This window comes from Musca vetustissima, unplaced genomic scaffold (assembly GCF_032173495.1).
Source record: "Musca vetustissima isolate MV318-11 ecotype Yass unplaced genomic scaffold, APGP_CSIRO_Mvet_v1 utg3448, whole genome shotgun sequence".
NCBI classification, from domain to species: domain Eukaryota; kingdom Metazoa; phylum Arthropoda; class Insecta; order Diptera; family Muscidae; genus Musca; species Musca vetustissima.
Window position 1 is genome coordinate 39,258 of NW_026882699.1, and position 18,196 is coordinate 57,453.

Here is an 18,196-nt window from a genome sequence, read left to right on the forward strand (position 1 = left end):
GTCGATGTCGTAAAAAGTTGAATAGGATTGGTTGGTTGTTATTTGGAACGGGTGGAGTTGTTGGCTAAAGTTTCCATTAAAATCTGTAAAAAACCAGAAGAAGAACATATATGGGTTAAATTTTTTCTAAATATGTAAGAAGGATTTAAAAGAAAAGTTATTTAATAGGAACTGTGATAGCCTGAGCGGAATGATCTTAGGAAATCTGAAAATATTGAAAAAATCTTCTTTAAAAAATCCACGCCTTGTTTCCTGCTTGAAAAAATCTTCTTTAAAAAATCCACGCCTTGTTTGCTACTTGAAAAAATCTTCTTTAAAAATCCACGCCTTTGGTATTCCTTGGACAAAATATTCTTTAAAAAATCTACGCCTTTGGTAGACCATGAACAAATCTTCTTTAAAAACTCCACTCCTTTGGTAGACCTTGGAAAAAATATTCTTTAAAAAATCCACGCCTTTGGTAGACCTTGGAAAAAATATTCTTTAAAAAATCCACGCCTTTTGTAGACCTTGGAAAAAATATTCTTTAAAAAAAAAATCACGGCTTTGGTAGACCTTGGAAAAAATATTCTTTAAAAAATCTACGCCTTTAGTAGACCTTGGAAAAAATATTCTTTATAAAATCCACGCCTTTGGTAGACCATGAAAAAATATTCTTTATAAAATCCACGCCTTTGGTAGACCATGAAAAAATATTCTTTAAAAAATCCACGCCTTTGGTAGACCACGAACAAATATTCTTTAAAAAATCCACGCCTTTGGTAGACCCTTGAAAAAATATTCTTTAAAAAATCCACGCCTTTGGTAGACCCTTGAAAAAATATTCTTTAAAAAATCCACGCCATTGGTAGACCCTTGAAAAAATATTCTTTAAAAAATCCACGCCTTTGGTAGACCTTGGAAAAAATATTCTTTAAAAAATCCACGCCTTTGGTAGAACTTGGAAAAAATATGCTTTAAAAAATCCACGCCTTGTTTGCTACTTGAAAAAATCTTCTTTAAAAAATCCACGCCTTGTTTGCTACTTGAAAAAAATCTTCTTTAAAAAATCCACGCCTTGTTTGCTACTTGAAAAAATCTTCTTTAAAAAATCCACGCCTTGTTTGCTACTTGAAAAAATCTTCTTTAAAAAATCCACGCCTTGTTTGCTACTTGAAAAAATCTTCTTTAAAAAATCCACGCCTTGTTTGCTACTTGAAAAAATCTTCTTTAAAAAATCCACGCCTTGTTTGCTACTTGAAAAAATCTTCTTTAAAAAATCCACGCCTTGTTTGCTACTTGAAAAAATCTTCTTTAAAAAATCCACGCCTTGTTTGCTACTTGAAAAAATCTTCTTTAAAAAATCCACGCCTTGTTTGCTACTTGAAAAAATCTTCTTTAAAAAATCCACGCCTTGTTTGCTACTTGAAAAAATCTTCTTTAAAAAATCCACGCCTTGTTTGCTACTTGAAAAAATCTTCTTTAAAAAATCCACGGCTTGTTTGCTACTTGAAAAAATCTTCTTTAAAAAATCCACGCCTTGTTTGCTACTTGAAAAAATCTTCTTTAAAAAATCCACGCCTTGTTTGCTACTTGAAAAAATCTTCTTTAAAAAATCCACGCCTTGTTTGCTACTTGAAAAAATCTTCTTTAAAAAATCCACGCCTTGTTTGCTACTTGAAAAAATCTTCTTTAAAAAATCCACGCCTTGTTTGCTACTTGAAAAAATCTTCTTTAAAAAATCCACGCCTTGTTTGCTACTTGAAAAAATCTTCTTTAAAAAATCCACGCCTTGTTTGCTACTTGAAAAAATCTTCTTTAAAAAATCCACGCCTTGTTTGCTACTTGAAAAAATCTTCTTTAAAAAATCCACGCCTTGTTTGCTACTTGAAAAAATCTTCTTTAAAAAATCCACGCCTTGTTTGCTACTTGAAAAAATCTTCTTTAAAAAATCCACGCCTTGTTTGCTACTTGAAAAAATCTTCTTTAAAAAATCCACGCCTTGTTTGCTACTTGAAAAAATCTTCTTTAAAAAATCCACGCCTTGTTTGCTACTTGAAAAAATCTTCTTTAAAAAATCCACGCCTTGTTTGCTACTTGAAAAAATCTTCTTTAAAAAATCCACGCCTTGTTTGCTACTTGAAAAAATCTTCTTTAAAAAATCCACGCCTTGTTTGCTACTTGAAAAAATCTTCTTTAAAAAATCCACGCCTTTGGTAGACCTTGGAAAAAATTTTCTTTAAAAAATCCACGCCTTGTTTGCTACTTGAAAAAATCTTCTTTAAAAAATCCACGCCTTGTTTGCTACTTGAAAAAATCTTCTTTAAAAAATCCACGCCTTGTTTGCTACTTGAAAAAATCTTCTTTAAAAAATCCACGCCTTTGGTAGACCTTGGAAAAAATTTTCTTTAAAAAATCCACGCCTTTTGTAGACCATGAAAAAATATTCTTTAAAAAATCCACGCCTTTGGTAGACCTTGGAAAAATATTCTTTAAAAAATCCACGCCTTTGGTAGACCTTGGAAAAAATCTTCTTTAAAAAATCCACGCCTTTGGTAGACCTTGGAAAAAATCTTCTTTAAAAAATCCACGCCTTTGGTAGACCTTGGAAAAAATCTTCTTTAAAAAATCCACGCCTTTGGTAGACCTTGGAAAAAATATTCTTTATAAAATCCACGCCTTGTTCGGACCTTGGAAAAAATATTCTTTAAAAAATCCACGCCTTGTTTGCTACTTGAAAAAATCTTCTTTAAAAAATCCACGCCTTGTTTGCTACTTGAAAAAATCTTCTTTAAAAAATCCACGCCTTGTTTGCTACTTGAAAAAATCTTCTTTAAAAAATCCACGCCTTTGGTAGACCTTGGAAAAAATTTTCTTTAAAAAATCCACGCCTTGTTTGCTACTTGAAAAAATCTTCTTTAAAAAATCCACGCCTTGTTTGCTACTTGAAAAAATCTTCTTTAAAAAATCCACGCCTTGTTTGCTACTTGAAAAAATCTTCTTTAAAAAATCCACGCCTTTGGTAGACCTTGGAAAAAATTTTCTTTAAAAAATCCACGCCTTTTGTAGACCATGAAAAAATATTCTTTAAAAAATCCACGCCTTTGGTAGACCTTGGAAAAAATATTCTTTAAAAAATCCACGCCTTTGGTAGACCTTGGAAAAAATCTTCTTTAAAAAATCCACGCCTTTGGTAGACCTTGGAAAAAATCTTCTTTAAAAAATCCACGCCTTTGGTAGACCTTGGAAAAAATCTTCTTTAAAAAATCCACGCCTTTGGTAGACCTTGGAAAAAATATTCTTTAAAAAATCCACGCCTTTGGTAGACCTTGGAAAAATATTCTTTAAAAAAATTTAAGCCTTTGGTAGACCTTGGAAAAAATCTTCTTTAAAAAATCCACGCCTTTGGTAGAACTTGGAAAAAATATGCTTTAAAAAATCCACGCCTTTGGTAGACCATGAAAAAATATTCTTTATAAAATCCACGCCTTTGGTAGACCATGAAAAAATATTCTTTATAAAATCCACGCCTTTGGTGGACCTTGGAATAAATATTCTTTAAAAAATCCACGCCTTTGGTGGACCTTGGAAAAATATTCTTTAAAAAATCCACACCTTGTTCGGACCTTAAAAAAATATTCTTTAAAAAATCCACGCCTTTGGTAGACCTTGGAAAAAATATTCTTTAAAAAATCCACGCCTTTGGTAAAAAAAATTCTTGGAAAAAATATTCTTTAAAAATCTCATTCTGGAGCTCTGCTACAAAATTCAATTATGTTTCAAAAAAAATATTTTCACATTTTACAAATTTCCAATCTAACAAAGTTTGCAGTGCCAGTGTTTCTATTTAGTATTTGTGTCGTCTAAGCACAAACGATACGATAATATTTCATAATCTAAAATTTCATATTCTGCATAGCTGTAACTGACTTTAGATATTCTCAGCACCTCATCCATCCATCCATCATCAGCATCTACTATGTTCCGCAGATAATATTTTATTATTTTGCTTGGTTATGAGTTTTGTTCGCACAAGCCAGCCAGCCAGCCTGCATGGCTGCCTATGTAACGTGTTCTGTGTATGTTCTGACTTCGTCTTTGGAACATTAAATTATGAAAATATAAGTCAAAAAGTGAAGGTTATGCCAAAGAGTCAACGATAGAATTTGTTATGGTAATGGTAATAATACTGATGACGATGATGATGATGATGACGCTGACGATAACTGTGGCCTGACAGATGCCATTGATATTGGTCAGGGTTAGCTGAAAGCAATGGAGAGGGTAGATATAAAGCATGTTTTGAGTAAAGTAGATCTGTGGCGTATAATTAATGTCGTTACTTATACGCATTGGCATACACGTTTTAATAAATCAAATTTTATGTTAATAGATGCTCAAATGAAGGGTGTTTTTTTTAAATATTTTTTGAGCAACCAACAGGAGCTTGGATTTCTTAAAAATATTTTTTCAACAGGCAAGTGAGGTACTTTATTAGGAAACACACTCTCATAGAATATTTAAATTAAAAAAATATTCGTAACATATAAGTAACGTCGTTAGTCATACGCACCAAAGGTAATCGGGAACATGCATTAAAAAAAATATTAAACATCGTTTGTCAAATCGTGGACCTATAAATAGTGGCTTATTTAAAGAAAATGTTTCAATACCGAACGGAAATGTCCAAATTTTATAGGATAATTTTTCAATGGATTTTAGAAATTATTTTTTTTAATAAACAATAGATGAATAGTTATTGTAAGGAGACAGGATTCCTTTTCGCTTTGTATATATTCTATAAAAGTGATATCTGTGGAAAATAGTCTCTCAGAGAATTTTTAAATTGAAAATTTTAAAAAACGTATAAGTAACGTCGTTAGTCATACGCACGATAATACAAGGGTAATCAGGAACGTACATTAAAAAAATATTTAAAATCCGTTGTCAAGAAGAAAGAAAATTTTTCGCATACCGAACCTTTAAAGAGTATTTTTTTCAAGGTCCATCAAAAGCGAGGATTTAAAACAAATTAATAATACCCAAAATATTGATATTTATTTTAATGAGTCTGGCTTTCTATTCGTTTTATCTATGTTCCCTAAAAGTGATTTATCAGGAGAATAGTCTCTTAGAGAATAAATAAATTGGAAAAAAGTCCGTAACGTATAAGTAACGTCATTAGTCATACGCATCATAGTTCAAGGGTCATCAAAAGCATGGATTTTTAATGAATATATTTTCAAGGGACATACAAAGCGGGGCTTAACAAGAGTAGATTTAAAAAAAACATTTTTTCAACACCAAAGAGAAGCGTGCATTTTTTAAAGAATATTTTTTCAACATCCAAGAGAAACCTGGATTTTTAAAGAGGTCAGCAATAGCGTGGAATTTTAAACATTTTTATAATACCCAATACGGTAGTATTTTTTGTTGTCTAATTTTATGTTCGTTTAATCCGCGTTTCCTAAAGGAGCTTCATCAGAAGAATACTCTCTCAAAGAAATTAAAAAAATGTCCGTGACGTATAAGTAATGTCGTTAGTCATACGCACCTGGTTTAAGGGCTATCAAAAGCTTAAATTGTTAATGGACTTTTTGCAGGGGCATCCACAAGCATAGATTTAGCAGAGAATACATTTTCAAAGGACATACAAAGCGGGGCTTATTTAAACATATTTTGGAATACCCAAAAGTAGAAAAGAATATTTTTCCAGGTTCATCAAAAGCTCGGATAAAAAACAAATGTTTCTCTCAGATAATATTTAAATTGAAAAAAATCCGCAACGTATAAGTAGCGTCGTTAGTCATACGCCCCATAGTTCAATGGCAATCACAATCGAATATTTTTAAAGAAAATTCCATGGCCATCAGAAACATGGCACCTTCGAAGAACTTTTTTCAATGCCGAAAGGAAGCGAGCATCCTTAAAAGAATATTTTCTTGAGGACCCTTCAAAAGCGAGGATGTTTTTAAATGCCCAATAGAATAATTATTTGTTAAGCAGTCTGGCTTTATCTTTGCTTAATAAATTCATTCTTAAAATAGCTTTATCGAAAGAATTCTCTTTCACATTAAAATTTAAATTGGAAAAAATATCCGTAACGTATAAGTAACGTCATTAGTCATGCGTACCATGGTATACAATACAATTAATATTATGTTAAACTAAATTCATGTTAGACCTAGATCTTGGAAAATTAATCTTCAAAAAAATGTGTGATAGTTCCTTTGAAATTATTATTAAAAAATCCACCTTTTGTAGAACATAAAAATATCTTTTCTAAAAAAAATACCATGCTGAGCATCTCATACCACTTACAAATAGGATATAAATTTCAAAAATATTCACAACGTATAAGTAACATCGTTAGTCATACGCATTATAGTACGCATCACAATTAATTGTAAATTAAATCAAATTCTCATCAATTTCGTTTCGAAAATGTCTTTGGAAGATATTGCACATATTTTTTATTTAATAATTCAATTTTGCAATTTGAAAGTAAAGAGAAAAAGATCTTCAATGTTAAAAATTGTATTTTTTAAATGCCAACTCAATGCCTTCTCAACAAGGAACAACTTTCCCCCAAAGACTAGTACACTTGTGTGAAAAAGTTTTCAAGTACTCTCAATGTTCCACAAGACGACGAAGAAGAGCATGAAGAATAGAGAATAAAAACTTTTAACAACAAAACTAAAAAACTACGAAAGAGTATTCCATATTCGTGGATAAGACTTTAATATTGCCTAGCGCTTGTCTTGGTTCTTACAAAACTTTTGTGATTGACGTGGCATAGTTTTGAATTCAGCTATTCCAGCTTACAAGAACTCCAGCAGAGATCTGGAGGAGCAGGAAAAGGAGGAGACTAAGCAGAATATAAGTAGAAGAAAGAAGTGTCACACAGAATAGAAAAATAACAAGAAAATCGGCTTGCGTGTACGACTGCATATCAAGATGAGAACAGCTATCAAAATGACAGAACCAAACCGTACAGTCTCACTAGACGACTTCTGATAGCCAGTAAACCATGTCATTGCATGATAGTAAGCAGTGGCAGAATGTCAAACAACTACATGCTTGGCATCACTTCACAGAGCAACATCAAGAATCCCATGAAGCAACAAATAATCTTGAGAATTGTAATAAATTGCTATCAAATTGAGCCACGACGAAGAGAGCTCCCAGGAAAAAATAAGCAAATAAAAATATAGAAGAAAAAAACATTTCTAGGTAAACTCAAATACTTTTTACCAAATTTGTCTTAGCCAGAAAGTAGAGAAAAGAAACTTTATTAGGAATACTACGATAGGAGATTCGTTCCACCACCACTTGACCATATTTGGTAGTTCAACAAATTCTTGGCCATTGACAGATATGGATGCTTGGATCTTCAAAGCAATGCTATGCTGACCTGGTTGTATGAAGAAATTTAATTGTGATTTATATGGATGGTCATGAACATGATCATCATCATGATTCACAATTATGGTCTGCCGCTTATTATGAAATGTGGTTGGATTTGCTTAAAATATATAATGGACCGCATTATAAGCTTTATAAAATTTATGAAATTATTACTCTTTAAAGAGCATTTTTTCAAGACTCTAGTAAAGAGCGAATTATTTAAAGGAGAGTTTTTATATATTTTTTAAGAGCCATGACTTAAAAAATATATAAAAAAGAAAAGAATATTTTTTCCAAGGTCTACCAATGGCGTGGATTTTTTAAAGAATATTTTTTCCAAGGTCTAGCAAAAGGAGTGGATTTTTTAAAGAATATTTTTTCCAAGGTCTACCAAAGGCGTGGATTTTTTAAAGAATATTTTTTCCAAGGTCTACCAAAGGCGTGGATTTTTTAAAGAATATTTTTTCCAAGGTCTACCAAAGGCGTGGATTTTTTAAAGAATATTTTTTCCAAGGTCTACCAAAGGCGTGGATTTTTTAAAGAATATTTTTTCCAAGGTCTACCAAAGGCGTGGATTTTTTAAAGAATATTTTTTCCAAGGTCTACCAAAGGCGTGGATTTTTTAAAGAATATTTTTTCCAAGGTCTACCAAAGGCGTGGATGTTTTAAAGAATATTTTTTCCAAGGTCTACCAAAGGCGTGGATTTTTTAAAGAATATTTTTTCCAAGGTCTACCAAAGGCGTGGATTTTTTAAAGAATATTTTTTCCAAGGTCTACCAAAGGCGTGGATTTTTTAAAGAATATTTTTTCCAAGGTCTACCAAAGGCGTGGATTTTTTAAAGAATATTTTTTCCAAGGTCTACCAAAGGCGTGGATTTTTTAAAGAATATTTTTTCCAAGGTCTACCAAAGGCGTGGATTTTTTAAAGAATATTTTTTCCAAGGTCTGCCAAAGGCGTGGATTTTTTAAAGAATATTTTTTCCAAGGTCTACCAAAGGCGTGGATTTTTTAAAGAATATTTTTTCCAAGGTCTACCAAAGGCGTGGAATTTTTAAAGTATATTTTTTCCAAGGTCTACCAAAGGCGTGGATTTTTTAAAGAATATTTTTCCAAGGTCTACCAAAGGCGTGGATTTTTTAAAGAATTTTTTTTCCAAGGTCTGCCAAAGGCGTGGATTTTTTAAAGAATATTTTTTCCAAGGTCTACCAAAGGCGTGGATTTTTTAAAGAATATTTTTTCCAAGGTCTACCAAAGGCGTGGATTTTTTAAAGAATATTTTTTCCAAGGTCTACCAAAGGCGTGGATTTTTTAAAGAATATTTTTTCCAAGGTCTACCAAAGGCGTGGATTTTTTAAAGAATATTTTTTCCAAGGTCTACCAAAGGCGTGGATTTTTTAAAGAATATTTTTTCCAAAGGCGTGGATTTTTTAAACAATATTTTTTCCAAGGTCTACCAAAGGCGTGGATTTTTTAAAGAATATTTTTTCCAAAGGCGTGGATTTTTTAAACAATATTTTTTCCAAGGTCTACCAAAGGCGTGGATTTTTTAAAGAATATTTTTTCCAAAGGCGTGGATTTTTTAAAGAATATTTTTTCCAAAGGCGTGGATTTTTTAAAGAATATTTTTTCCAAGGTCTACCAAAGGCGTGGATTTTTTAAAGAATATTTTTTCCAAGGTCTACCAAAGGCGTGGATTTTTTAAAGAATATTTTTTCCAAAGGCGTGGATTTTTTAAACAATATTTTTTCCAAGGTCTACCAAAGGCGTGGATTTTTTAAAGAATATTTTTTCCAAAGGCGTGGATTTTTTAAAGAATATTTTTTCCAAAGGCGTGGATTTTTTAAAGAATATTTTTTCCAAAGGCGTGGATTTTTTAAAGAATATTTTTTCTAAAGGCGTGGATTTTTTAAAGAATATTTTTTCTAAAGGCGTGGATTTTTTAAAGAATATTTTTTCCAAGGTCTACCAAAGGCGTGGATTTTTTAAAGAATATTTTTTCCAAGGTCTACCAAAGGCGTGGATTTTTTAAAGAATATTTTTTCCAAGGTCTACCAAAGGCGTGGATTTTTTAAAGAATATTTTTTCCAAGGTCTACCAAAGGCGTGGATTTTTTAAAGAATATTTTTTCCAAAGGCGTGGATTTTTTAAAGAATATTTTTTCCAAAGGCGTGGATTTTTTAAAGAATATTTTTTCTAAAGGCGTGGATTTTTTAAAGAATATTTTTTCCAAGGTCTACCAAAGGCGTGGATTTTTTAAAGAATATTTTTTCCAAGGTCTACCAAAGGCGTGGATTTTTTAAAGAATATTTTTTCCAAGGTCTACCAAAGGCGTGGATTTTTTAAAGAATATTTTTTCCAAAGGCGTGGATTTTTTAAAGAATATTTTTTCCAAGATCTACCAAAGGCGTGGATTTTTTAAAGAATATTTTTTCCAAGGTCTACCAAAGGCGTGGATTTTTTAAAGAATATTTTTTCCAAGATCTACCAAAGGCGTGGATTTTTTAAAGAATATTTTTACCAAGGTCTACCAAAGGCGTGGATTTTTTAAAGAATATTTTTTCCAAAGGCGTGGATTTTTTAAAGAATATTTTTTCCAAGGTCTACCAAAGGCGTGGATTTTTTTAAGAATATTTTTTCCAAGGTCTACCAAAGGCGTGGAATTTTTAAAGAATATTTTTTTCCAAGGTCTACCAAAGGCGTGAAGTTTTTTAAGAATTATTTTTCCAAAGATCCAACAAAGGTGTGGATTTTCAAAGAACAAATTTTGATTGTAATTTATTTTCCAAAGAAAGGGAAGTAATTATCTAATACTTTTCCGTTCAAAAGAATCATCCTTACAAACTTCTCACCTGTCCAATGAACTATGTCGAAGCAGAAGAAGTTTTTCATAATTAAATTCCCTGTTATTTAAAAACATTGACACTTAACCCGAAGAGTAGTCTACAATGGCTGCTAAGAGTCACACAGATACCTCTTCTCATTAGGGATAATGATGAGCATGTAGTGGTGTTGATGGTGGTGGTACTGGTGTTTCCTTTGAAATATCAACAATGGCGAGGTGATGCCAAACAAACTAACGAATAATAATGACGATGATGATGACGTTGTTGATGGGGACTCCGACACATAGTCACTCTGTATTTTATTTGAACATGAACAAAAAAAACAGCTACACCAACAAAAGCAACAAAATTCTGAAAAAATAACATTTAATCCCAATTTGTTACAAAAAAAAACTAAACTGAAAAGAAAACCAAGGAATAGAAAAAAGAAACGAAAAAAAAACCAAGATAAAGACAATGTGGCCGCCACGAACAAATAAACGATAATGATGAGCATTATGACGACAGTCACCCAGCCAGCCAACAACCAGAAGACGATGAAGTACAAGAATGGGGAATGCTGCTGCTGCTTCTTCTTCTTCTCCTTCATTTGTTCATAATAATGTTGAAGCAGAAGTACTTGTTTGGCTCTGGAGACGGTACTTGGCGCATTTGGGGAGCACTTCGTTGTTTTATCCTCCTCAACGTCTTTTTGCAAAACTGCGAATGGTGTTGGTGACACAAAGACAGTGAATCAACAAATACGGGAAGAAGAGCCAAGAAACTAGGCATCATTAGTGGAGAAGGAAGCTGAGAGAGCAGAAGGGAGGAGTAGGGAGTGTATGTGTGTGTGTCTGTTTTTTGGTGAGACCTAAGAGGAGCCACGCTTGGCTAACGTTTAAATTCATAAAATAAAACATATTTTGAAATCTCCCAGGGCACAACAACTGCAATTATGAAATGGAAGGGTGGGGAAGTGAAATATTATGGTGGTTATCATTGAAAGAGGCTACCATGAACCTCAAAAACACATAGGATGTCACATCATTAACGATAATCCCAAAGAATTGTAATTTAATTCGATGATTATGACCAAAATAATGTGAGGATAATGGGAATGTGGTTGATAATATTTAAGGGACGTAAGGTAAAACATGTGGTTGGATATAGAGAGATCATTTCCACGCTTTGGGGGACCTTAAAAAAATATTCTTTAATAAATCCACGCTTTAGATGACCTCTATACGACCCATAAAAAAATATTCTTAATAAATCCACGCCTGGCCAGTTGGCCCTTGAAAAATATTCTTTAATAAATCCACGCCTCAGTTGGCCCTTGAAAAATATTCTTTAATAAATCCACGCCTCAGTTGGCCCTTGAAAACTTGAAAAATATTCTTTAATAAATCCACGCCTCAGTTGGCCCTTGAAAAATATTCTTTAATAAATCCACGCCTCAGTTGGCCCTTGAAAAATATTCTTTAATAAATCCACGCCTCAGTTGGCCCTTGAAAAATATTCTTTAATAAATCCACGCCTCAGTTGGCCCTTGAAAAATATTCTTTAATAAATCCACGCCTCAGTTGGCCCTTGAAAAATATTCTTTAATAAATCCACGCCTCAGTTGGCCCTTGAAAAATATTCTTTAATAAATCCACGCCTCAGTTGGCCCTTGAAAAATATTCTTTAATAAATCCACGCCTCAGTTGGCCCTTGAAAAATATTCTTTAATAAATCCACGCCTCAGTTGGCCCTTGAAAAATATTCTTTAATAAATCCACGCCTCAGTTGGCCCTTGAAAAATATTCTTTAATAAATCAACGCCTCAGTTGGCCCTTGAAAAATATTGAAAAATCCACGCCTCAGTTGGCCCTTGAAAAATATTCTTTAATAAATCCACGCCTCAGTTGGCCCTTGAAAAATATTCTTTAATAAATCCACGCCTCAGTTGGCCCTTGAAAAATATTCTTTAATAAATCCACGCCTCAGTTGGCCCTTGAAAAATATTCTTTAATAAATCCACGCCTCAGTTGGCCCTTGAAAAATATTCTTTAATAAATCCACGCCTCAGTTGGCCCTTGAAAAATATTCTTTAATAAATCCACGCCTCAGTTGGCCCTTGAAAAATATTCTTTAATAAATCCACGCCTCAGTTGGCCCTTGAAAAATATTCTTTAATAAATCCACGCCTCAGTTGGCCCTTGAAAAATATTCTTTAATAAATCCACGCCTCAGTTGGCCCTTGAAAAATATTCTTTAACAGTTGGCCCTTGAAAAATATTCTTTAATAAATCCACGCCTCAGTTGGCCCTTGAAAAATATTCTTTAATAAATCCACGCCTCAGTTGGCCCTTGAAAAAATCTTTAATAAATTCAGTTGGCCCTTGAAAAAATAATAAATCCACGCCTCAGTTGGCCCTTGAAAAATATTCTTTAATAAATCCACGCCTCAGTTGGCCCTTGAAAAATATTCTTTAATAAATCCACGCCTCAGTTGGCCCTTGAAAAAATATTCTTTAATAAATCCACGCCTCAGTTGGCCCTTGAAAAATATTCTTTAATAAATCCACGCCTCAGTTGGCCCTTGAAAAATATTCTTTAATAAATCCACGCCTCAGTTGGCCCTTGAAAAATATAAATTAAAAAATCCACGCCTCAGTTGGCCCTTGAAAAATATTATTTAATAAATCCACGCCTCAGTTGGCCCTTGAAAAATATTCTTTAATAAATCCACGCCTCAGTTGGCCCTTGAAAAATATTTTTTGGCCCTTGAAAAATATTCTTTAATAAATCCACGCCTCAGTTGGCCCTTGAAAAATATTCTTTAATAAATCCACGCCTCAGTTGGCCCTTGAAAAATATTCTTTAATAAATCCACGCCTCAGTTGGCCCTTGAAAAATATTCTTTAATAAATCCACGCCTCAGTTGGCCCTTGAAAAATATTCTTTAATAAATCCACGCCTCAGTTGGCCCTTGAAAAATATTCGCCTCAGTTGGCCCTTGAAAAATATTCTTTAATAAATCCACGCCTCAGTTGGCCCTTGAAAAATATTCTGTAATAAATCCACGCCTCAGTTGGCCCTTTTAATAAAAAAATATTCTTTAATAAATCCACGCCTCAGTTGGCCCTTGAAAAATATTCTTTAATAAATCCACGCCTCAGTTGGCCCTTGAAAAATATTCTTTAATAATCCACGCCTCAGTTGGCCCTTGAAAAATATTCTTTAATAAATCCACGCCTCAGTTGGCCCTTGAAAAATATTCTTTAATAAATCCACGCCTCAGTTGGCCCTTGAAAAATATTCTTTAATAAATCCACGCCTCAGTTGGCCCTTGGAAAAATATTCTTTAATAAATCCACGCCTTTGAAAAATATTCTTTAATAAATCCACGCCTCAGTTGGCCCTTGAAAAATATTCTTTAATAAATCCACGCCTCAGTTGGCCCTTGAAAAATATTCTTTAATAAATCCACGCCTCAGTTGGCCCTTGAAAAATATTCTTTAATAAATCCACGCCTCAGTTGGCCCTTGAAAAATATTCTTTAATAAATCCACGCCTCAGTTGGCCCTTGAAAAATATTCTTTAATAAATCCACGCCTCAGTTGGCCCTTGAAAAATATTCTTTAATAAATCCACGCCTCAGTTGGCCCTTGAAAAATATTCTTTAATAAATCCACGCCTCAGGGCCCTTGAAAAATATTCTTTAATAAATCCACGCCTCAGTTGGCCCTTGAAAAATATTCTTTAATAAATCCACGCCTCAGTTGGCCCTTGAAAAATATTCTTTAATAAATCCACGCCTCAGTTGGCCCTTGAAAAATATTCTTAATAAATCCACGCCTCAGTTGGCCCTTGAAAAATATTCTTTAATAAATCCACGCCTCAGTTGGCCCTTGAAAAATATTCTTTAATAAATCCACGCCTCAGTTGGCCCTTGAAAAATATTCTTTAATAAATCCACGCCTCAGTTGGCCCTTGAAAAATATTCTTTAAAAAATCCACGCCTCAGTTGGCCCTTGAAAAATATTCTTTAATAAATCCACGCCTCAGTTGGCCCTTGAAAAATATTCTTTAATAAATCCACGCCTCAGTTGGCCCTTGAAAAATATTCTTTAATAAATCCACGCCTCAGTTGGCCCTTGAAAAATATTCTTTAATAAATCCACGCCTCAGTTGGCCCTTGAAAAATATTCTTTAATAAAGCCTCAGTTGGCCCTTGAAAAAAATTTTTTTAAAAAATCCACGCCTCAGTTGGCCCTTGAAAAAAATTTTTTTAAAAAATCCACGCCTCAGTTGGCCCTTGAAAAAAATTTTTTTAAAAAATCCACGCCTCAGTTGGCCCTTGAAAAATATTAATAAATAAATCCACGCCTCAGTTGGCCCTTGAAAAATAAATAAATCCACGCCTCTTTGGCCCTTGAAAAATAAATTCCACGCCTCAGTTGGCCCTTGAAAAATATTCTTTAATAAAATCCACGCCTCCCTGTAGACCTCCAGAAAATATTCTTTATTAAATCCACGCCTTGTAGGCCTCCAGAAAATATTCTTTAATAAAATCCACGCCTTGTAGGTTTCCAGAAAATATTCTTTAATAAAATCCACGCCTTGTAGGGCCTTGAAAAATATTCTCTATAAAATCCACGCCTTGTTCGGCCTTGAAAAATATTCTCTATAAAATCCACGCCTTATTCGGCCTTGAAAATATTTTCTATAAAATCCACTCATTGTTGGGCCTTGAAAAATATTCTCTATAAAATCCATGCCTTCTTCGGCCTTGAAAAATACTCTATATAAAATCCACGCCTTGTTCGGCCTTGAAAAATATTCTCTATAAAAGCCACGCCTGATTCGGCCTTGAAAAAATATTCCTTAAAAAGTCGGCCTTGTTCGGACCTTGAAAAAATATTTATTTAAAAAAAAACACGTCTTCTTTGAAAAATCTAAAAATGTAGGCTTTATTTGATTTTGAAAAATAAATCATATTTCATACCAGCCTCTGTATGCATGTATGTATGTATGTTAGATGGTGTATGTCAAATGTCAATCATATTATTGCTAATTATTCTATAATTGACATAGATTTTTTGTATCGTGACGTCGATTATGATGTTGTTGTTGAGAGGGGGCTTCCTTTCATCATAAATTCACTTTCATAGCTCAAATCGATTTTCTCTTGATGTTGTGAAAACATGCAAAGCCTTTCAACCAGAACAGTTGGATGGCAAGACTAATTTTTAATTTTTAGGGTGTTACCCCACCCCCCCCGAAACCGAAATGCAATGTGTGTCAATAATTATTGTGACAATAGATTTTTAATGATTTTTTCTTACGATGACTTCAAAGCCCATAAGAAACCCATAGCCATATGAATGACGGGTCAGACACCACCACCAACAAAAACAACAACAACAATAAAATGTGTATTGCTTGTAACACACCCATAATGACCTACCGAAACATAAAAATACCTGGCCGACACAATCGCCACTGAATGCATGGATTGTCGTTGTTAATGATGGCCGGGGCCGGTCAGCCAGGCCATTCACACATTGTTGTTGACTGACCAGCACCACCACCGCCGCCACCGTCAACAACATGCATGGCAATCGACCGAATGAATATCTGCTGTCCGAATGCATTATTATTTTGTTTTTTTTTTTTGTAGAAAGAATGTTGAGGAAAAATGCCACTGTAAAAATCAATTAAGGTCGATAGACTGGTACATAAAGCCGTGCTTAGTGCCCTTTCGAGAAAATCGACTGATGTTCACCCACAGCCAGATGATAAGTGTAACAAAATCTGTTTATACACCACCGGTGGCCCTAGCTACTCCTCTAGACAACCATTCGTAGTTAGGTAGATAGGTCTAATGACCACATTAATGGTCAAATGCTAATTGACTTCTACGCTGCCATGGTATGGTGTGGTACCTATTGTAATCGATCCACCGGTCATTGAATGATTTGACACGGTAAGCTAGGCAATTGGGGTGGCCAGATTATGGAGAAAAAAATTATTCAATTAAATATTTTTCGAGGTACCCTAAGCTTTGGATTTATTAAAGAATATTTTTCAAAGGTCCAAACAAGGCGTGGATTTATTAAAGAATATTTTTTCAAGGTCCAAACAAGGCGTGGATTTATTAAAGAATATTTTTTCAAGGTCCAAACAAGGCGTGGATTTTTTAAAGAGAATATTTGTTCAAGGTCCAAACAAGACGTGGATTTATTAAAGAATATTTTTTCAAGGTCCAACTGAGGCGTGGATTTATTAAAGAATATTTTTCAAGGGCCAACTGAGGCGTGGATTTATGAAAGAATATTTTTCAAGGGCCAACTGAGGCGTGGATTTATTAAAGAATATTTTTCAAGGGCCAACTGAGGCTTGGATTTATTAAAGAATATTTTTCAAGGTCCAAACAAGGCGTGGATTTATTAAAGAATATTTTTTCAAGGTCCAAACCAGGCGTGGATTTATTAAAGAATATTTTTTCAAGGTCCAAACAAAGCGTGGATTGGATTTATTAAAGAATATTTTTCAAGGTCCAAACAAGGCGTGGATTTATTAAAGAATATTTTTTCAAGGTCCAAACAAGGCGTGGATTTATTAAAGAATATTTTTTCAAGGTCCAAACAAGGCGTGGATTTATTAAAGAATATTTTTTCAAGGTCCGAACAAGGCGTGGATTGATTAAGGAATATTTTTTCAAGGTCCAAACAAGGCATGGATTGATTAAGAAATATTTTTTCAAGGTCCGAACAAGGCGTGGATTGATTAAGGAATATTTTTTCAAGGTCCGAACAAGGCGTGGATTGATTAAGGAATATTTTTTCAAGGTCCGAACAAGGCGTGGATTGATTAAGGAATATTTTTTCAAGGTCCAAACAAGGCGTGGATTGATTAAGGAATATTTTTTCAAGGTCCAAACAAGGCGTGGATTGATTAAGGAATATTTTTTCAAGGTCCAAACAAGGCGTGGATTGATTAAGGAATATTTTTTCAAGCTCTGAACATGGCGTGGATTGATTAAGGAATATTTTTAAAGGTAAACAAGGCGTGGATTGATTAAGAAAAATATTTTTAATAAATCCACGCCTCAGTTGGCCCTTGAAAAATATTCTTTAATAAATCCAAACGCCTCGTGGATTGAAAAATATTTTTTAATAAATCAAGGCGTGGCCCTTGATTAAAAATATTTTTTAATAAATCTGAACATGGCGTGGATTGATTAAGGAATATTTTTTCAAGCTCTGAACATGGCGTGGATTGATTAAGGAATATTTTTATATATTTGTATTCAAATATATCCTTGATTCGAATTCATTTTTCAAAGATTATTGAAATGTGATTAGCCTCTCGTAACCTCTTTATCCACTTTTTGTGTGTTCCACTCGAAGAACAAAACAAATCTGCAATGACGTCAATAAACATTATTTGACCATTATATAATACACAACAAAAACAACAACAAGAATGATACGAAAAACCAAAACAAAAGTTCACAAGTTCGATGACATACTTTTGCCCTTAAGTGTTTGGTTTTCTTCGGGGGGTTTTATGAACGTTTGTTTGCTTGACTTTTTTTTTGCTGCTATGAATAGGACATCTCGTGACGTACATACACACATACACTGTACGTTTGTGTGTGTGTGTGTAAGAAAATCAAAGCATTTTATTTTTCTAGGTACAAAATTTTGTTCGCAAAACATTTGCCATCCTTCCAGCAGCCCTGCTGCTGCTGCTTCTGCTGTTGACACCACTAACGATGATGAGGATGGCGATGATTTGTCAATTTGTCCTCGTGGTCGTCTACAATTTCATTACGACGTTATAATTTTCTCAGTTCGTGACTAACACCCTAAATCCTTTTTTCTACTCTTTTTGTTGGTTTGCTTTGATGTCTGCATTCCGTTTCTGTGTCAATACTAAAAAGCGAGGAAAAAAATTGCATGGACCTTGTACTTTTTTGTGAGATTTTAGTTTT